The sequence below is a fragment of the Corylus avellana genome, chromosome 4 (assembly GCF_965113065.1).
Source record: "Corylus avellana chromosome 4, dhCorAvel1.hap1.2, whole genome shotgun sequence".
Classification (NCBI taxonomy): domain Eukaryota; kingdom Viridiplantae; phylum Streptophyta; class Magnoliopsida; order Fagales; family Betulaceae; genus Corylus; species Corylus avellana.
In genome coordinates this window covers 29952539-29970604 of record NC_142493.1, presented here as the reverse complement: position 1 = coordinate 29970604, position 18066 = coordinate 29952539, and the positions used below count along the sequence as shown (strand labels likewise).

Genomic DNA, 18066 nt, shown 5'->3' with positions numbered 1-18066 from the left:
TTTGGCCAAATGACTACATCAAAATTTATTTTAAAAGTACCCATGGAGGAGGAGGGACCCACTCGGCTGTCCCAAGCTAGAAATCTGGAATCGACACACAACAATTAGTTAGGCCGCAACAAATTAAAGCTTTTATCCAAGAGACAAAGGGCTGTAAGGAGAAAGCAACTGTGTCCAACGGTCATTGGGAATAATGCCACATAATCCTAGCAAATGGACAACTCAAAAAGAGGTATTGCATGGATTCATCAGCCCCTGGCTGAGAGGGCAGCAGTCAGCAGAGCAAATCTGGATCCAAATGAGAAGCAAACTTGAAAATATTAGGTCTAATCGGCAAAGCATTTTTTGTGGAAGATTTCTTGGTCAAATCAGTTGATAATAACTTAAATGTGCACAATTTTTTATTTTTTATTTTTTATTTTTATTAAATTAAGTATTATTATAATTATTTTGCACAAATGTTTGCATTTTATAATTAATAGTGAAATTGTGTTCATCAATAATCTGGAACTTAAAATAAAATATTAATGCAACTAATCACTTTTAGTAGGAATTGTCAAAATTTTAACAGAAAAAAATAGGAGTGGCTTATATATTGGAAGTCAGGTGATTGGCGTGTTCAAAGGAGGGGATGAAAAATCTTACAACAAGACAATTAGGACAAAAAACAAAACCAAACAAAACAGTGATGAGAAATTTGCTCTTTCAAAATCCGAAATGCTCCAGTGTTACAAAAAAAGAAATTAAAGCAGCTCTTTCACAAGATGTGCAGCTTGTGGGAACCAAAAACACAAGCTTTAACAAAAAAAGACGATCATGGCAAAGTGCAGCCAATAATCTCACTCTGTCTCCTTCAATAAAACGGAAAAAGATAGAAATCAGCTTAGAGAAATTCAGACAAAACCTGCTACTAGCTATTTGGGTTTGTATTTCTCTCTCTTCCACTCAGTCTGGGGGAATGGGGAAACCTGCTACTAGCTACAAATTGGAACAAAGAAGAAGAAAACAAAACTTGTTTGGGTTTGTATTTCTCTCTCTTCCACTCAGTCTGGGGGAATGGGGAAACCTGCTACTAGCTACAAATTGGAACAAAGAAGAAAACAAAACTTGTTTGATATGGGTGTCAGCGTGTGTAAGGATGAAACAGAAAAATGTTTTCTTTGATATGGGTGTCAGCGTGTATAAGGATGAAACAGAAAAATTTAGGAACAAGACAAATTTTGGCGAGGTGTGAGATGAAAGATGTATAGAGAGAATTGGTTGTTTGATGTTTCAGACTTGGTTTATTGGTTTATAAAATTAAGTTAGCTTTATTCTTAATTTATACCTTAAAAGATTATGTGTTTTGAATTTTATAGGTATTAATTAATACTTAGGTATTTTCTTTAAAAAACAAATCTACAACTTGATTATATGGCACAATATGATTGGATTTCTTAAAAATTATATATATCTAATTTTCAATCAGGTAGTAAAAATTTATTTCTATAAAATTTGTTTCTAAGCGTAGCTAGCTAGCAATATTCCTCTTTTGTTTATAGAAGTGATCGAGTAACACCCGTACGTAGTAACTTAATGTAACTATAACTACTTAAACAAGATTTTATGAAAATATTACGCCCAATTGCAAATATTTTTCAAATAAAATATAAATTTTTTAAATAAAATGTATTTTGGTGTATAAACAAGATGCGTTAAGTGGAAAAGGGAGCAATGCACTGTTTTGAAAAGCTAATTTATCCTGCGGTGTAACTTACTGAAGAAGGTGGCATTGGGCAATGAATGTATGACCAAGTTGAAAGTGCTTAAATTAGCTTAGAAAGAAAAAAAGTGCTTGAATTTTTTGACCTGCATGAATAATTAATCATGGCACATGCATGGCCCAGATGAAAAAGGGAGTGACTATTGGAAAGTTGTGCACATCCTCCTGAGGGGGAAAATTCTCTCCATTCTGAAGGGTCTGTATTGCCTGGGGCATGCCTGTACAAAGTTTATTTGTAACTGTAAATGATCATATTTACTCATTAGAGTGATGATGATGGCATAGGAGTTATGTAGTACTTGGGGCTTTTTTTTTTCTTTCTAAGCTTGGGGCTTGCTTGAAGCTAGCTAGCAATGTAGACCTCAAATTCTCAAATCTCAACTAATTCGAAATTTTGCAGATTTGTTTGAATATCATTTTTGGTAATTGATTTCACCTACCTCATTTCTCATCAAATAGCATCTTGTGAAAAATTAACAATATTGTAAACATATATAGTAAATGCTCTATAATTACTATATCATTTTTCTTTTTCTTTTTTGGCGTTTACATAAGACAGAAATATAGAGGCGGCACGCAAATGAACAATTTTGAACAGAGCTAGAGTGGGACTGAATGAGGTTAATTAACTTGATATCTTATACGTACGTACTTGTTGCCCGTAAAACATTACAAGCAATAATCATTTAATTTTGAACATAGCCAAACATCAAAGCATTACAAGCAACTCGATCTCTTTCTGAGATTTTATAAAATAAACTTCTAGCAACATCAAAACCGCATTTTTCACACCCATATATCGTAACTAGCTATTTGCCCATCTAACACTAACAACATCATGTTTTGGCATCTGATTTAAACATATGATAGGCATCTTCCAATATTTGCCATGTGTTTACGCACCCGTCAATCATTGTGTTCCAAGAGAATTCTCTAGCAAGCATTTTCCCAAAAAAATCCCATGCAACAGTAATTAAGCTCCTCTTTAGATTGCGCATACTCACTAATCATTAAATTCCAAGAAATCAAATTCCTCTGCGAATTAAAATTTCAGCCAATCACAGAAGAATTCTGCAAAAACCCACATCTACGATGGCAGGGCATTATGGGCCCTACAAGCAGAAAAAGTGAAAAACATGCATGTCCCCCACCCACACCAGTATTTCAGGTCCTCAGTGGTCTTCATCCAAGTGAGTCCAAATATTTACCATTGAACTTAATCACCCGCACTGTGTTCTTATACTTGCCTGAAAACCACACAGAGAAACCACTTCCAGAAACTACACACAAAGAAACCACATAGAGAAATGGAGAGTATCAAAGAAATAGAAATTAGCAACATTGAAAAAGATGATAGAAGTGAATATAGTAGTGCACGCTCAGAATGGAGCAACGTTGAGGAAGAAGATGAAAGGGAAGATGAAGCACTAGGTGAAGTTGAAGAAATCATAGAAACAGGTCATGTTGATAATGGAGAGGGAGAAGAAATAGGTGAAGTTGAACAAATCAGAGATCTAGAAACAGGCCACATTGATGTTGATAATGGACAGGCAAGAGAAGTAGGTGAGTTTGATGATCAAGGAGTGACAGGGGAAAGGTTGTTTCAAGACATGGAGGTATTGCTGTGGAAGAAACAAATCACCATAAGGTCTATGGTGACAAGCTTCATTTTGAGCGTTTTATTTAATTTTATTGTGTGCAAACTTAGCTTAAGTCCTGGGTACATACCATCTTTAAACGTTTTAGCAGCGTTTTTAGTATTTATTATCGTCAAGTTCTACACTGTCATGCTTGACAGATTTGGTCTGTTGAAGCAGCCCTTCACTAGGCAAGAGAACACAGTAATCCAGACCTTTCTTATTGCGTCTTCCGGAGTGGCATTTAACAGTAAGTTCTTTCTTCTTTCTTTCTTCTGCTTTTCGTTTCATGCATGCAATCTTTTGTTATTGTTCTAATGGTGTAAGTTGAGGAAAAATGTGGTGGGCTATTTTAGAAACCCTCTTAGAACTTGGGCTCTCTGATGTAACTTGAGCTTACTCTGGAATTGGTTGCGCCCAACACATTTTGCAAACAAAACCAAAGCTTTTAGAACATATATATTTACGGAATTTTATGAACTGATCCTTTGATTTTTGGATTATTAAAACTTTTTGATAGTTTGAAAACTAATCATATTAATCTGTTTGTAATTATTAGGTGGGACTGCAAACTATCTGCTAGCGATGACTCCTTTAATAGCTAGCCAAGGACATGAAGCAATCGCACCAATCAACTTCAAGCACCTCTCTCTTGGCTGGATGACTGGTTTCCTCTTTGCCGTGAGCTTCGTTGGCTTATTCCTTAATTTGATGCTAAAAAAGGTTATGGTTCTTATGATAATTAATATTTAATTAATCTGTATTGTGTTTTGTATTTTTCGATTCCAACTTAATTGGCCTTAAATCTTCTCACATATGCAGATAATGATCTAAAAGCACAACTTAACCTACCCCAGTGGTACTGCAACTGCATCCATCATCAACAACTTCCACACACCCAGAAGAGCCAAGCTGGCAAAGTACTAAGCATTCACATAAATTGTATTAATGTAATCCAATTAATCTAATTAATATTCTTGCTCGTCTAATGCATTCATTTTCATGAATACAGGAGACAATTTAAATACATGGGTTATACCGCCTGCTGTAGCTTTACGTTTGCCCTTTTCCAGTGGTTTTTTGCTAATGCCAACGGTTGTAGAGGACTTTCGAACCTCCCTACCTTTGGTTTTCATGCCTATGCAGAGACGTAAAGTCTTTTCCAATTACTTAAAAAGACTTGCTGTGTTGTTAGTCCCCTAACTTGGTTTAATTTGTAAGTTAGAAAGATCATTGTCTGAAATCTTAACTCGATCTCTCACAGGTTCTACTTTGATTTCTCCTTGCCAAGTATTGGTGCTGGCATGATTTGCTCTCACAAGATAAATGCATCTTTGCTTATTGGAGCCGTCATCTCGTGGGCAATCATGTGGCCTCTAATTGAGGGCAAGAGGGGTCACTGGTATAGAGCTAATCTCTCTGCAAGTGATCTTCATGACATTCAAGGCTATAGGGTACTGCTCCTTTTTTTTTCTTTTTTTTTCTTTTTTTTTTTCTTTTTTTTTTATTTTTGATTTTTTATTCAAGGTGCACATAATAATTTTATTTTTATTTCTCTTGTTCATCTTGCTAGGTTTTTATTTCTATTGCCATGATGCTGGGTGACGGTGCTTTCCTCCTTATCTTTATGCTAATCAAAACTTTAAGGAGTCTCGTAAAGGAACCATCTTTGGTTATGGTCCCTTATGTTGCCAATTACGATGAAAATCGACGGAGGGAGTTATTCTTGAAAGACCAGATTCCCATTTGGATAGGTTTGCTTGGGTATGGTATCCTTGCATTCATATCCATTAATGTACTCCCCCTCATCTTCCCCCAATTGAATTGCCATCATCTATTGGTTGCCTATATCCTTGGTCCACTTTTGGCTTTTTGCAATGTGTATGGCTGTGGATTGACAGATTTGTCCCTTGCCTCAAATTATGGCAAGGTTGCCATACTCATTTTTAGTTCTTGGATAGGCTTTCACAACGGGGGAGTTATTGCGGGTCTTGCTTCTTGTGGAGCAATGATGAGCATATTCTATTCTGCTGATCTTATGCAGGACTATAAGACAGCTTATTTGACTTTGACTTCTCATTCCTCCATGTTGGTTAGTCAGGTTATGGGTACAGCCGCAGGATGTATTATGTCCCCCTTGATTTTTTGGATTTTCTACAGAACATACTCTGTAGGTGATCCGGAAGGATCATATCCTGCACCGGACGGATTATTGTACCGTGCAATTGCAGTCCTTGGAGCCGAAGGTATTCATGCACTCCCCAAAAACTGCCTTAATCTTGCTATCCTATTTTTCTGCATTGCTATCGCTACAAATGTTTTGAAAGAGCTGCTGGAACATTACGAAACAAGATATGGGATGTATAGATTTGTACCGAATGCAATGTGCATTGCCATCCCATTTTACCTGGGAGGCTTTTTTGCCATTGACATGTGTGTGGGGAGTTTAATTGTATTCATATGGCGATGGCGATGGCGGAGCATTAACAAACAAGGAGCAGATGAATGTATAATTGCTGCAGCATCCGGGCTGATATGTGGGGATTCTTTATGGGGAGTTCCAGCGACCATACTCTCCCTTACCCATACTAATGCTCCTTTTTGCTTGAGGTTTTTTCCTGCCCATATCAATCACAAGGTGTAAGAATTTTGAGAGAATTAAGATTAATCCAATTCAGATCTACAGTTTCTTCTGTATGTTTTGCAAGAATCTAGATTGTATGAATTACTATTCCACTCGATGGATCTGGTTTTATTGTATAATTTGCTCTATGAATGTACGCTCTACCCTCAAAAGGCATCTTGTATGATACCTTTACTAGTATTTTGCTGTCAATACTCCAGTTACAACAAACTTTTTCATTTCCTTAATGATCACTTTTAGCGTCCACTTTATCGACCCTAAAAGTCAAAATGTTTTGATCCTAAAGGTGATGTAAACAGAAGCCATAGTCGGCACTGATAGTCAACCATTAGCGTCCACTTTGATAATTAACCATTAGCGTCTACAAAGTAGACCCTAATGTTCCTAAAAAAATTTTAAAAAAAATTAACTATCAGCGTCCAAACAAAAGTGAACGCTAATAGTTAACCATTAGCGTCCACAAAGTAAACCCTAATGGTCCTAAAAAAATTTTAAAAAAAAATTAACTATCAGCGTCCACTTAAAGTCGACCATAATGATCACTTTTAGCGTCCACTTTATCGACCCTAAAAGTCGCAATGTTTTGACCCTAAAAGTGATGTAAACGGAAACCATAGTCGACGCTGAGAGCCAACCATTAGCGTCCACTCAAAGTGGACGCTGATAGTTAACCATTAGCGTCCACAAAGTAGACCCTAATGGTCCTAAAAAAAAATTTAAAAAAAATTAACTATTAGCGTTCAAACTAAAGTGGACGCTGATAGTTAATCATTAGCGTTCACAAAGTGAACCCTAATGGTCCTAAAAAAAAAAAAAAAAAAAAAAAAATCTGCAATCGATCGCACAATCGTGTGCGATCAATCGCAGTACCAGTAGGTTTTTGACCTTTTGCGATCAATCGTACTTGGAGTGCGATCGATCGCAGTACCAGTGGGTTTTCAACATTTTGCGATTTGATATTTTGCGATCGATCGCAGTACCAGTGGGTTTTCAACATTTTACGCTTTGATATTTTAAACATATAAATTCTAAATTTCCAAGTTCCAAGCCTTAAACTTCAAATTTTATGAAGATTGTATATAATAGGATCCATTCACTTGGATTAATGTTTACATGATCTTAAATGTGACGCCATAGTAGTTTACACCCTGACTAGGCAACAGAGAAATATATAAACAAAAATGGACACCAACTAATCTATATGACCACTTAAACTTACATGAATTTTGTGAGCTTTCTCACACTGGAAGGCAGAGGAAATGTTCCAGCCCATGAAAATACTTTTGCTAGTCTAGGAGATCTTATGGGGTTAGGTAGAAATCCCCAGAAAGGGGTTGCACTAAGCAATGTAACACCTTTCACCAAATGAGGGTTGCGTGCTGCAAAATATAGAGCCACGAATCCCCCTAGTGAGTTCCCAACACAATATACGCTGGTTCGCCAATGATCTGAAACAAAAATGATTGATTTAATCTCTTTGTTTATAAACTAACTTATGTTATCATTAATCTGAAACTAAACTAAGTTATGCTATCAATATTTTTTGCAAAAATATCAGTACACAATGAGGAAGAATGAATAACATTGTTTTAATCCATGCTCTGATTGTGCCCAAGAGGGATATCAATGTGTGAGATGCATGATTTTAAATGCAATGCAAACTTCCTTGATTAAAGTGGAAAAGCTAAATATAGCTAGACCAATGTGCCAAAAAAGGAATTGGCACCTCCGCAACTTGAAATAAGTAGTTGAGATCCACAAATTTAAAATGCAGACCAAACTAACCACAGCTATAAGATGGATTTACAGCCACTCCCAAGTTTGAAATCACACATTATATACCTGACAATATACAATGGTATGAACCATGATGAACTAAACCAACAAAATTTAGTATTATATAAAGTCTCTCATGAATTGAAGGTGTTATGTAGGCCACACACATTGGAAACATGCATCAAAGTCAAACCAACTTAATTGCGTCTCCAAATAAACTTTGTTTAGTGCTTACTGAAGCAAAATGACAGAAAGGAAACTTGGAGCAAGGAAACACATAAGGAGAAATCCGTTCAAGAGGTCACACCACATAACACATGCTAACTTAATTGCATAGCAGTCACAATAGATATAAGTATTTAATTAAAAGGAGTGTGTCAAAAATAATTGCTATGCATTACCGCTGCAGAATAGAAATACAGGAATATTGCAGCACTAGTGGGTACCTGCTCTATGAAATATTGAACTTGATCTCGCCATAAATCAATAGAGTAAACAAGATCACTCGCCCATGGTTCAGTTTCATCTCCAAAGCCCCAGGCATAATCTTTCGTCACTGATGTATCTCCTTCACACATGCCTTGCCCAAGAAAATCAATTGCCCAAACTCTAAAATCACGTCCTAAATCCTTCAGTTGTTTCTCATAATGAAAAGGACCAACACCAAATCCAGGAAGAAAGAGCACTGGCGCGGAATTCACATTTTCACACCCTGCTTTCTCATAATGTACATTGAATTTGGGCTTCCATTCCCAAAAACAGCTACTAACTGGGGCACCAACTTCACCATTTGATTCACCTGGCAGTTCAGGAATTAAAACCTTAGTTGCTGACTCCCCCCTTTCTGATATATCACTTGCATCCCCTTCCCCACCAACCACATAACTGTTAAGGAACCAATAGAGTCTGTTTTATAGTTGTTCTTATCTTTTAGTATTATCCTTATAGTTGTTCTTATCTCTTCTCTTTAGTGTTCTAGTTGTATTTGTTTTACTTATTTGTATTGAATTAGGTCTCCTAGTTTGTATCAAGTTTGGGTTTGTCAAACTTGATTACAATTGTAACTCTTTGCCTATATATACAATGAGAACGAAGCTGAGACTTCATTCCGCCAAAAGCAATTTTCTTTGCTTTCTTTCATGGTATCAGAGCCTTACGGTTCATACCCCTCTCAATAAGATCCTTGACCCTCTCAAATTTTTGGGCCTTCTTCAACGGAATCAGCTTCTTCTCCAGGCAAATTCGCAGCTCTTCTTGCTGCCCTCAGATCACCTTTTCTCTTGCCGCACCTGCTGTACTGCACCAACATTGCCGCACTGCACCAGATTGCCGCACCTACTTTCTTTCTTCTTGCTGCACCAAATTACAGCCTCATTGCTGTTCTTCTCCTTGCCGCACTAGACCATAGCCGCATCTCCTTGCCGTGTCCTTGATACTGCACTCATGACGCAATCCAGCGACGCTGCTCTATCCTTCACAATGCCAAACATTGCGCATCTCTGTCAATCCAAGCTCGATGACAGCAACTATCTCGGATGGGTATTTCAATTTAAGCCCATCCTCAAAACTAACGGCTTGATGGGCATTGTTGATGGCTCTGAGCCATGCCCACCAAAGCTTATTCCATCTTCTCCGGACAAAACTACTCCTGATGTCCCAAATCCAGAATATATTCTCTGGGAAAAGAAAGACCAATGTATTCTCAGTTGGTTCATTGCAACCTTAACTGCTCCACTTGTGCCTACTATTTATGGGTGTAAAACCTCCAATCAAGTATGGAAAACCCTTGCCACTCGTTATGCTTCTCCATCAAGGTCTCACGTCACTCAATTGAGACGCCAACTTCAGACTCTCAGACAAGGTAATAATCCATGTGTTACCTTTATTCGAAGTGCAAAATCCTTGGCTGACCAGCTAGCTATCGCCGGCAGCCCCATCACCGATGATGACCTTGTATCCTACATCATTGGTGGATTAAGCTCCAACTACAATTCTTTTGTCATGACCTACTCCATGATAACAAAGAATACCACTATGTCTCTTGAAGAATTTCAGTCTGAATTACTTGGACACGAGCAACTCATTGAACATCAGGCTGCCATTGATGAACCACAATCCTTTGCCATGACTGCTCAGAAGCCAGGTTACAAACAAAGATTCAACAACCAAAGGAAACATTTCTCCAATTACAGAAATTCCTATCCCTCAAAGAAGACTTTCAACGGATCTCCTGGTATACTCCCAACCCCTGCTTTCTCCCAAGGAAAAACTATTACTGGAAGCACTAGCAACTACACTCCAAGAAGCAATTCTCCCAACAACTACACTCCAAGGAGAAATAACTACACTACAAGGAGAAATTCTCAACCTGGCATCCTCTCATCCAACAAACCTCTTTGTCAGATATGTGGCCGCTCCAATCATCAAGCATTGGACTGCTTTCATCGCATGGATTATTCATTCCAAGGACGACATCCACCATCTGAACTTGCTGCAATGGTTTCCCAATCCAACGATCTACAAGATGAAGATGAATGGCTTGCTGACAGTGGAGCCAATACTCACATCACTAATGACTTGGAAAATCTAACTCTGCAGCAACCATATCAGGGTAATGAGACAGTAGCAGTAGGTAATGGTAATGGACTTGGTATCTCCCACACTGGCTCTTCCTCTTTTCTTCGCTCAAATCAACTCCTACATCTTAAAAATATCTTACATTGTCCTGATGCTACAACAAATTTACTTTCAATAAATAAATTTTGTCGTGACAATAATTGCCATTTTAAACTAACTGATACCTATTTCTTGATTAAGGACAACCTCACAGGGAAGATCCTCCTACAAGGGGCAAGTGAAGATGGTCTCTACCCATTAAGGCTACAACACTTCACCAAAAATAAAGTCAGAGCATTTACTGCGCAAATTGGGATCAGGGTGTCTTCTTCAGTTTGGCACAACCGCTTAGGGCATCCAAGTCATCAAATCTTGCAGCATCTGCTTCACAACTACTACCTTCCTGTGTCTTCAGTTAAGTCGAGTCAATCTATTTGTGTTTCATGTCAATTAGGAAAGAGCAAAAAATTACCCTTTATTGAGTCAAGTCGTATTACCACTGCTCCATTGGAGCTTATTCATAGTGATGTATGGATTTCTCCTTTATCTTCAATCAATGGAAGCAAATGTTATGTTATCTTTATTGATGATTTCTCTAGATACACCTGGCTATTTCCTCTAAAACTCAAATCAGATGTTTTTGAAACCTTTGTTAAATTCAAGTGCTTGATAGAAAATTTATTTTCCCTTAAAATTAAACAACTTCAAACAGATGGGGGTGGTGAATACACCTCTCATAACTTTACTAAATTTCTGTCAACACATGGTGTTCTTCATCGAGTCACATGTCCACATACATCTCAACAAAATGGAGTTTCAGAAAGAAAACATAGGCATATCATTGAATCTGGTCTTAGTCTCCTAGCTCAATCCCACCTTTCTTCTAAATACTGGGTTGAAGCTGTCAGTACTGCCGTGTATCTCATCAATAGATTGCCTACCCCTACTCTCCAAAATTCAAGTCCTTTCACCAAACTATACAATAAGGAGCCAGACTACACCTTTTTAAAAACTTTTGGTTGTGCTTGTTATCCTCTCTTAAGACCCTATGCCAAACACAAATTGGAATTCAGAAGCAAACAATGTATCTTCCTTGGATATTGTACCCACCAAAAGGGTTACAAGTGCCTTGATCCCATCTCCAATCGTGTATATGTCTCTAGACATGTTATTTTTGATGAATTGGTGTTCCCTGCACAGAATAGAGCAGCATCTTCATCCCCTAACGGATCAGATCCTTCCCCTACAGGTATTGTTCTTGATCATTCTCATTTTTACTCTATGAATAATTCTGACTCTAATACTGTTCAGACCTCACCCCCAATCACCTTGCCTTCCCCAGCACAAGTACCTATTCTAAACACTCCCCTGACTACCCCTACTGCCGAATTACTACCACCTACCCCTGATCCTATCCCCCACCTAGATCAATCCTTACTTCAGCTTTTGCCTGCACCTACTGAACCAGCCTCTCCTCATATTGTCACAAGATCTATGACTGGAAACTCCAAACCTAAGTCTTTTCCAAACTATCAGCTATTCCTATCCTTAAAATCAACCAAGCATCCACTAAAATCCTTTCATGCTACACCCTTGCCTTCTATCCCTACCACATTTGCTCAGGCTGTTTCTAACCCTAAATGGTTTGCTGCAATGGAAAGTGAACTTCAAGCTTTAGTTGACAATGGTACTTGGTCTCTCTGCCCTAGACCTTCACATCGAAACATCATCAAGAATAAGTGGGTTTTTCGGCTAAAGGAAAAATCAGATGGCACTATTGAAAGATACAAGGCAAGACTAGTGGCCAAGGGTTTCCAACAAAGAGATGGTATTGACTACACTGAAACCTTCAGTCCAGTTATAAAACCAGCCACTATACGGATCCTACTATCCTTAGCAATCCACTACAATTGGCCCCTCAAGCAATTGGATGTCTCTAATGCCTTCCTTCATGGTTACTTGAATGAAGAAGTCCTCATGGAGCAGCCTACTGGTTTTGTTGATGCAGCTTTTCCAGATCATGTTTGTAAGCTCAAAAAGGCCCTCTATGGTCTAAAGCAAGCCCCACGAGCTTGGTTTCATAGATTGTCACAAGCTCTTCTCCATCTTGGTTTTGTTGGATCCTTAGTAGATACCTCTCTTTTTATGCTTCATCAAGGCTCTGTTCATATTTACATACTGATATATGTTGATGATATCATAGTAACAGGTACAGATTCATCTATCATGGAGACTCTCATCCACGGCCTTCAAATGGAATTTAAGTTGAAAGATCTTGGTTGCCTTTCATACTTCCTAGGCATCCATGTCCTTCGTGACAAAACTGGCTTGCATCTAAATCAAGGTAAATACATTATTGATTTACTTGATCGCGTGCAAATGCTTGGAGCAAAGCCCTATGCCGCACCCTGCACTTCAGGCAAGAAGCTCACCAAGCTTGATGGTGATACTCTACCAGATCCCACAACCTATCGTCATATCATTGGAGCTCTACAATACTGCACACTCACAAGACCTGACATAGCCTACACTGTCAATCAATTGTGTCAATTTCTCCATTGTCCAACTACAGAACATATGAAGGCTGCTAAAAGAGTTCTAAGGTATCTCAAAGGCACACCAGATCATGGCCTTCACTTCACTTCAGGTCCTCTTCAACTTCAGGCATATTGTGACTCTGACTGGGCAGGGGATCCTCTTGATCGCAGATCCACTACAGGGTATTGTGTTTTCTTCGGCTCCAACTTAGTATCTTGGCATGCCAAGAAGTAGCCTGTTGTCTCGAGATCTAGTACCGAGGCTGAATATCGTGCAATGGCCATTACAGCTGCTGAACTCTCATGGCTTCGAATGCTACTCAAAGAATTGCAAGTTTCTCTCCATGATCCTCCTGTACTCTGGTGTGATAACATAGGAGCTATTGCTTTAGCTTCTAATCCCATCTACCATGCTCGTACCAAGCATATAGAAGTTGACTACCACTTCATCCGTGAGAAAATTCTTCACAAAGATCTTTGTGCTAGCTACATCCCAACTCAAGATCAATGTGCTGATATCTTTACAAAGGGCCTTACCTCCTCTCGATTTCTTTTCCTCAGAGACAAACTCATGGTTACTCCCCCTCCCATTCGTTTGAGGGGGGCTGTTAAGGAACCAATAGAGTCTGTTTTATAGTTGTTCTTATCTTTTAGTATTATCCTTATAGTTGTTCTTATCTCTTCTCTTTAGTGTTCTAGTTGTATTTGTTTTACTTATTTGTATTGAATTAGGTCTCCTAGTTTGTATCAAGTTTGGGTTTGTCAAACTTGATTACAATTGTAACTCTTTGCCTATATATACAATGAGAACGAAGCTGAGACTTCATTCCACCAAAAGCAATTTTCTTTGCTTTCTTTCAATAACCATTACAGCCTCCACTCAAGACCTTTGAATCAACATTTTTGAAGCCTTCAAGGATATTTAATGATCTAAACCTGCCCCGGTGGCTGGGTTTCTTTACGATAGACTGATCTAAATTGTGAAATCTCAAAGTCCCATCTCTGGAGTCAATTTTAGTGCACCAAAATTTATGTTTTCTAAAGGTGAGCCTTGATTGATGCAAATTAGAGCTTTTCAGAACTAATTCCAATCTTAATTTTACAACATGAGAGCGGGTGCACAATTGTATGACAGAATTTCCATAGCCAGAAACTGTGCCTGTAATGGCCAGCCACAGCAAATGATTTAGCAACAATCTAACTTTATTTTGTGTTTGTTAGATTGTGAAACTCAAATTTTCATCACAGCCACTCAAAACACAAAACCCAATGTCTTTGTAGTTCGGGGCTTCAAGATAGAATTCTATGTAAATAAAGCTGTTAATCAGTTTGATTTGAAGGAGTCTCTAATGTCTTCGTGGTTTGTTGTTTGTCTGTAGAAGGTGGTCTCAGTTTGTAGCATTTAGAATTCCAAAAGATAATAGTATTCCATTTAGAATTCATAAGTGGTATCAGAGCAGTAGATTATGGAAGAAAACAAAGAGAAATCAGAGGAATCAAAAATCGTTATGCAACAAATCTTGCAAACAATCAACAGACAAGTGTTAGGTTTGGCGTCTTCTATAGCCTTCTTCAATCTCCGTCAATTAATTTCAAATCCAGAAGAAACACATCTTACCATCATTGTGGGTGGATTGCAATAAACTGGGAACGCTGAACTATTTAAAAGACGCTATATGTTAGAAGAAAAATATTGGAGAAATTTCATTTCTTGTCCATTAGAGAGATATTCTTCAGTAAATTTTATCCCCAACAAGAGAGGAATCACTCCTCCTCCGGGCTTTGAATGCGTTGGAGAATCATTCCCAACAAACAAGACAACTTTGGGATGAAGATTACCCAAATCCCTCAACTGGTGGATGGACCAGAAAACAGTGCCCCCAGAATGCCCAGGAACAACGTCATTCCATTTAGGAGGAATGACGCGGTTTTCAGGGACTGCTCAGAAGGCATGGGCCTTCTCAGAATGACGTCGTTCCCCTCAAATGGAACGAAGCCATTTCTGTGCCTTGAACAGGCGCCTTCCAACCCTGTCAAGAACGATGTCAAGAACATGGCAGAGGACAAGAAAAGGCAGAAATTTGAAGATGAAAAATCTCATAGAACAAGAACCCAAAAACATAAATACAAAAACAGAGAAAAATAAAAATAACAGAGAGTGAGAGAGAGACCTGATGACCAGAAGACTGATGAACGGCAGTGCGGCAGATATCGCCGGCCTTCTTACCGGGGCACACGGCATCAACAGAGACTCCAAATGCCTGCAACGTTTGAAAAGGAACCATCGCCTGCAATCAAAAATCACACTGCAAGACATTAATCCCATACATCAATTCAAAGGTGCGCCGGAGAGAGAGCTGTCGGAGAGAGCTTAGTGCGCCGGAGAGAGAGAGACGAGCGCCGGAGTGAGGGAGAGAGAGAGAGATCGAGAGTGAGAGTGATGAGGGAGGTGAGTGAGAGGGAGAGAGAGGCAGACATTTCAGAAATTTGAGGGATTTTGAGGGTTTGGGAAAAAAACCCGGTGTCTGAAATTTTTGGTTCGAAAATTTCAGACACCGCGCGCGCCACTTGTTGGCGCAAAAATTGAATAATTAAGCACCTATATATATAAAATTAAATAGTATATGTTATATGAATAATTTAATATTTATGTGTACGTATTAGTTGACATACTAACTAGTTAGTTCATAAATTAACATATTATTTAGTTAATTAATATATATTAAGTAAAGATAATTAAGTAAATGTTACTCAATACTTCTATGTATATTACTTATTTTATTATACATGTGTGTGTTATATATTAGTATTGACATACTAACTAGTGTCCCCAAGAGGTAGCTCAATCGGCTAGGACCACGCCTAATGAAGCAGTGGTCACTAGTTCGAATCCCCCTCCCCCCTCTTGTGTGGACATGTCAAAAAAAAAAAAAAAAAAAAAACATACTAACTAGTAACTAGTTTTAGTTAATAAACTAACATATTAACTAAGTTAATATATATTAAATTACTAACTTACTATAATTAACTATAGGTTATTTTGACAAACAAAAAAATTATATGTTACTTAATATTTGTATGAGTATTATATATATGAATATATATTATATACATACTTGTTAGTTACTATATACTAACTTAGTAATACTATTAAGTTAAGTGGTAGATCACATGATCTAAAGATTACGTGAATTGTAATTAGAAAAAAAAAAAAAAAAAGATTATGTGAATTATTATATCATATGATCATATATATCACAAATTAAGTGATTAATATTATAATCAACAATGTGTTTGTTTAGAGATATATGTTGTTGTTATGTTTAGAGTATTATGATGTAGATATCATTATAAGTTAGATGTTATGTCATATGGTCTACCATTATAATTTATATGATTATATAAAATGATCAATTGATGATTAAATCATGTGATTATATAATAACAAAATATATATATATATATAATATGACGTAAGTCAGAAGTATACAAACTCATACAAATACAATAATTAAGTACCCAGAGACTTAATAACTAGTTACTTAATAAACTAACATATTAACTAAGTTAATATATTAAATTACTAACCTAGTATAATTTACTATAGGTTATTTTGACAAAAACAAATTATATATATATATATTATACATACTTGTTCGTTAATATATACTAACTTAGTATTACTAAGTAAGTTAACTATTTTCAAAAAACAATGATATGATGATGTGTATTATCATTCTAATTACATTAGATCATAGTTAATTAGTTAATTAAGTATGCTCTAGTGTAATTAGAATGATAATACATATGAACATGATCTAATAATGTTTTTTTTTTTTTTTTTAGAAAACTTTGTCCTATTCTTCATGAATTAAGTTTCATAATATTTAAGTATAATGTATTATCACTATAATTTATATGATTATATGACATGATCAACTGATTATTAAATCATGTGATTATATAATAACAAATTATATATATATAATATGATATAAATATACAAATACATACAAATACAATAATTAAGTATCTAGAGACTTAGTTTCAATGTATGTTATAAGTCCATCAATGTTATACATTACTTTTCAAAAAGCTTTAGTGGACGCTATTGAGCTTGTAGTTTAATTTTATTCTTTTTTTTTTTTTTAATTTTTTAGAAGAGCTTTAGCGTCCACTTTGGTGGACGCTATTGGGCATCCATTTTATTTTATTTTTATTTTTCTACCTGCTCTTTAGCGTCCACAAAGTCGATTCTAATATTTAAGTATTTGCGTCCACTTTCAAAATGGACGCTATTGATCTTTTATTTGATTTTTTTTTTTTTTTCCATCTTTTAGCGTCCACTTAAGTGGACGCTATTGCTCCACTATCAGCGTCGACATTAAAAGTGTTTTTTTGGCCGCTTATATTTCTCCCGCCTCTTGAATAATTCCCGCATGTATATTAGGGTCGAGTTATTAGTGTCCACTGTAAAGTGGACGCTAATATTCATCTTTTCGGTCGGCTATTAGCGTCCACTTTGATGTGGACGCTAATACTTAACTATTAGGGGCGACTTTCAAAAGTCGCCCCTAATAGTTGAGTATTAGGGGCGGCAATAAAGTCGCCCCTAATGAGTAAATTTCTTGTAGTGATAGGTCTTGCATGCATGTCTCGTTGGTAAATGCTAGGGTGGGTTTGGGGTAGGTCCTAGAATCGATTTGTAATGGTTGAATCATGAACAAAATATGCTAGCATGAGATAATTAAACCTCGCAAGAAAAAAAGACCTACTAATTAATTAAACATATTTAATTGGTTTCCATTTTGCATTAAGATGTGGAAATTAAAGTAGTCAATTATAGGTCTAGTATATATTAGGACAAGTTTCAATTGTAAACTGAGTAATTAAAAAAATCTATTGGCTGCTTAGATTCCCATTGACTCATAGCATAAATAGTACGTGATGTTCCTCTCAAATCTTAGCAAGTAAAGTAAGAATCCGTACGTCCTAGGAGGCTTAGGATTAAAAACTCATCTTAATTTCTATCTATCTCTTGAGTAGTTTGGAGTCTTTCAATTGTAATAGAATTAAGTAGTGTGTGAATTGTCG

General features: G+C 36.9%; 2 pseudogenes across 2 annotated transcripts; one reads left to right on the top strand and one right to left on the bottom strand.

The window, feature by feature from the left end:
• Positions 1-4021: 4021 nt before the first annotated feature.
• Positions 4022-6043, top strand: LOC132178393 (putative metal-nicotianamine transporter YSL7; annotated as a pseudogene). Its single transcript, XR_015911910.1, has 5 exons — positions 4022-4122; positions 4222-4319; positions 4412-4549; positions 4664-4853; positions 4973-6043. The product of XR_015911910.1 is annotated as a putative metal-nicotianamine transporter YSL7 (transcript).
• Positions 6044-7161: 1118 nt separating this feature from the next.
• Positions 7162-9128, bottom strand: LOC148586598 (pheophytinase, chloroplastic pseudogene; annotated as a pseudogene). Its single transcript, XR_015911909.1, has 3 exons — positions 9109-9128; positions 8266-8704; positions 7162-7491 (listed from the first exon to the last, which is right to left on the bottom strand). The product of XR_015911909.1 is annotated as a pheophytinase, chloroplastic pseudogene (transcript).
• Positions 9129-18066: the final 8938 nt, after the last annotated feature.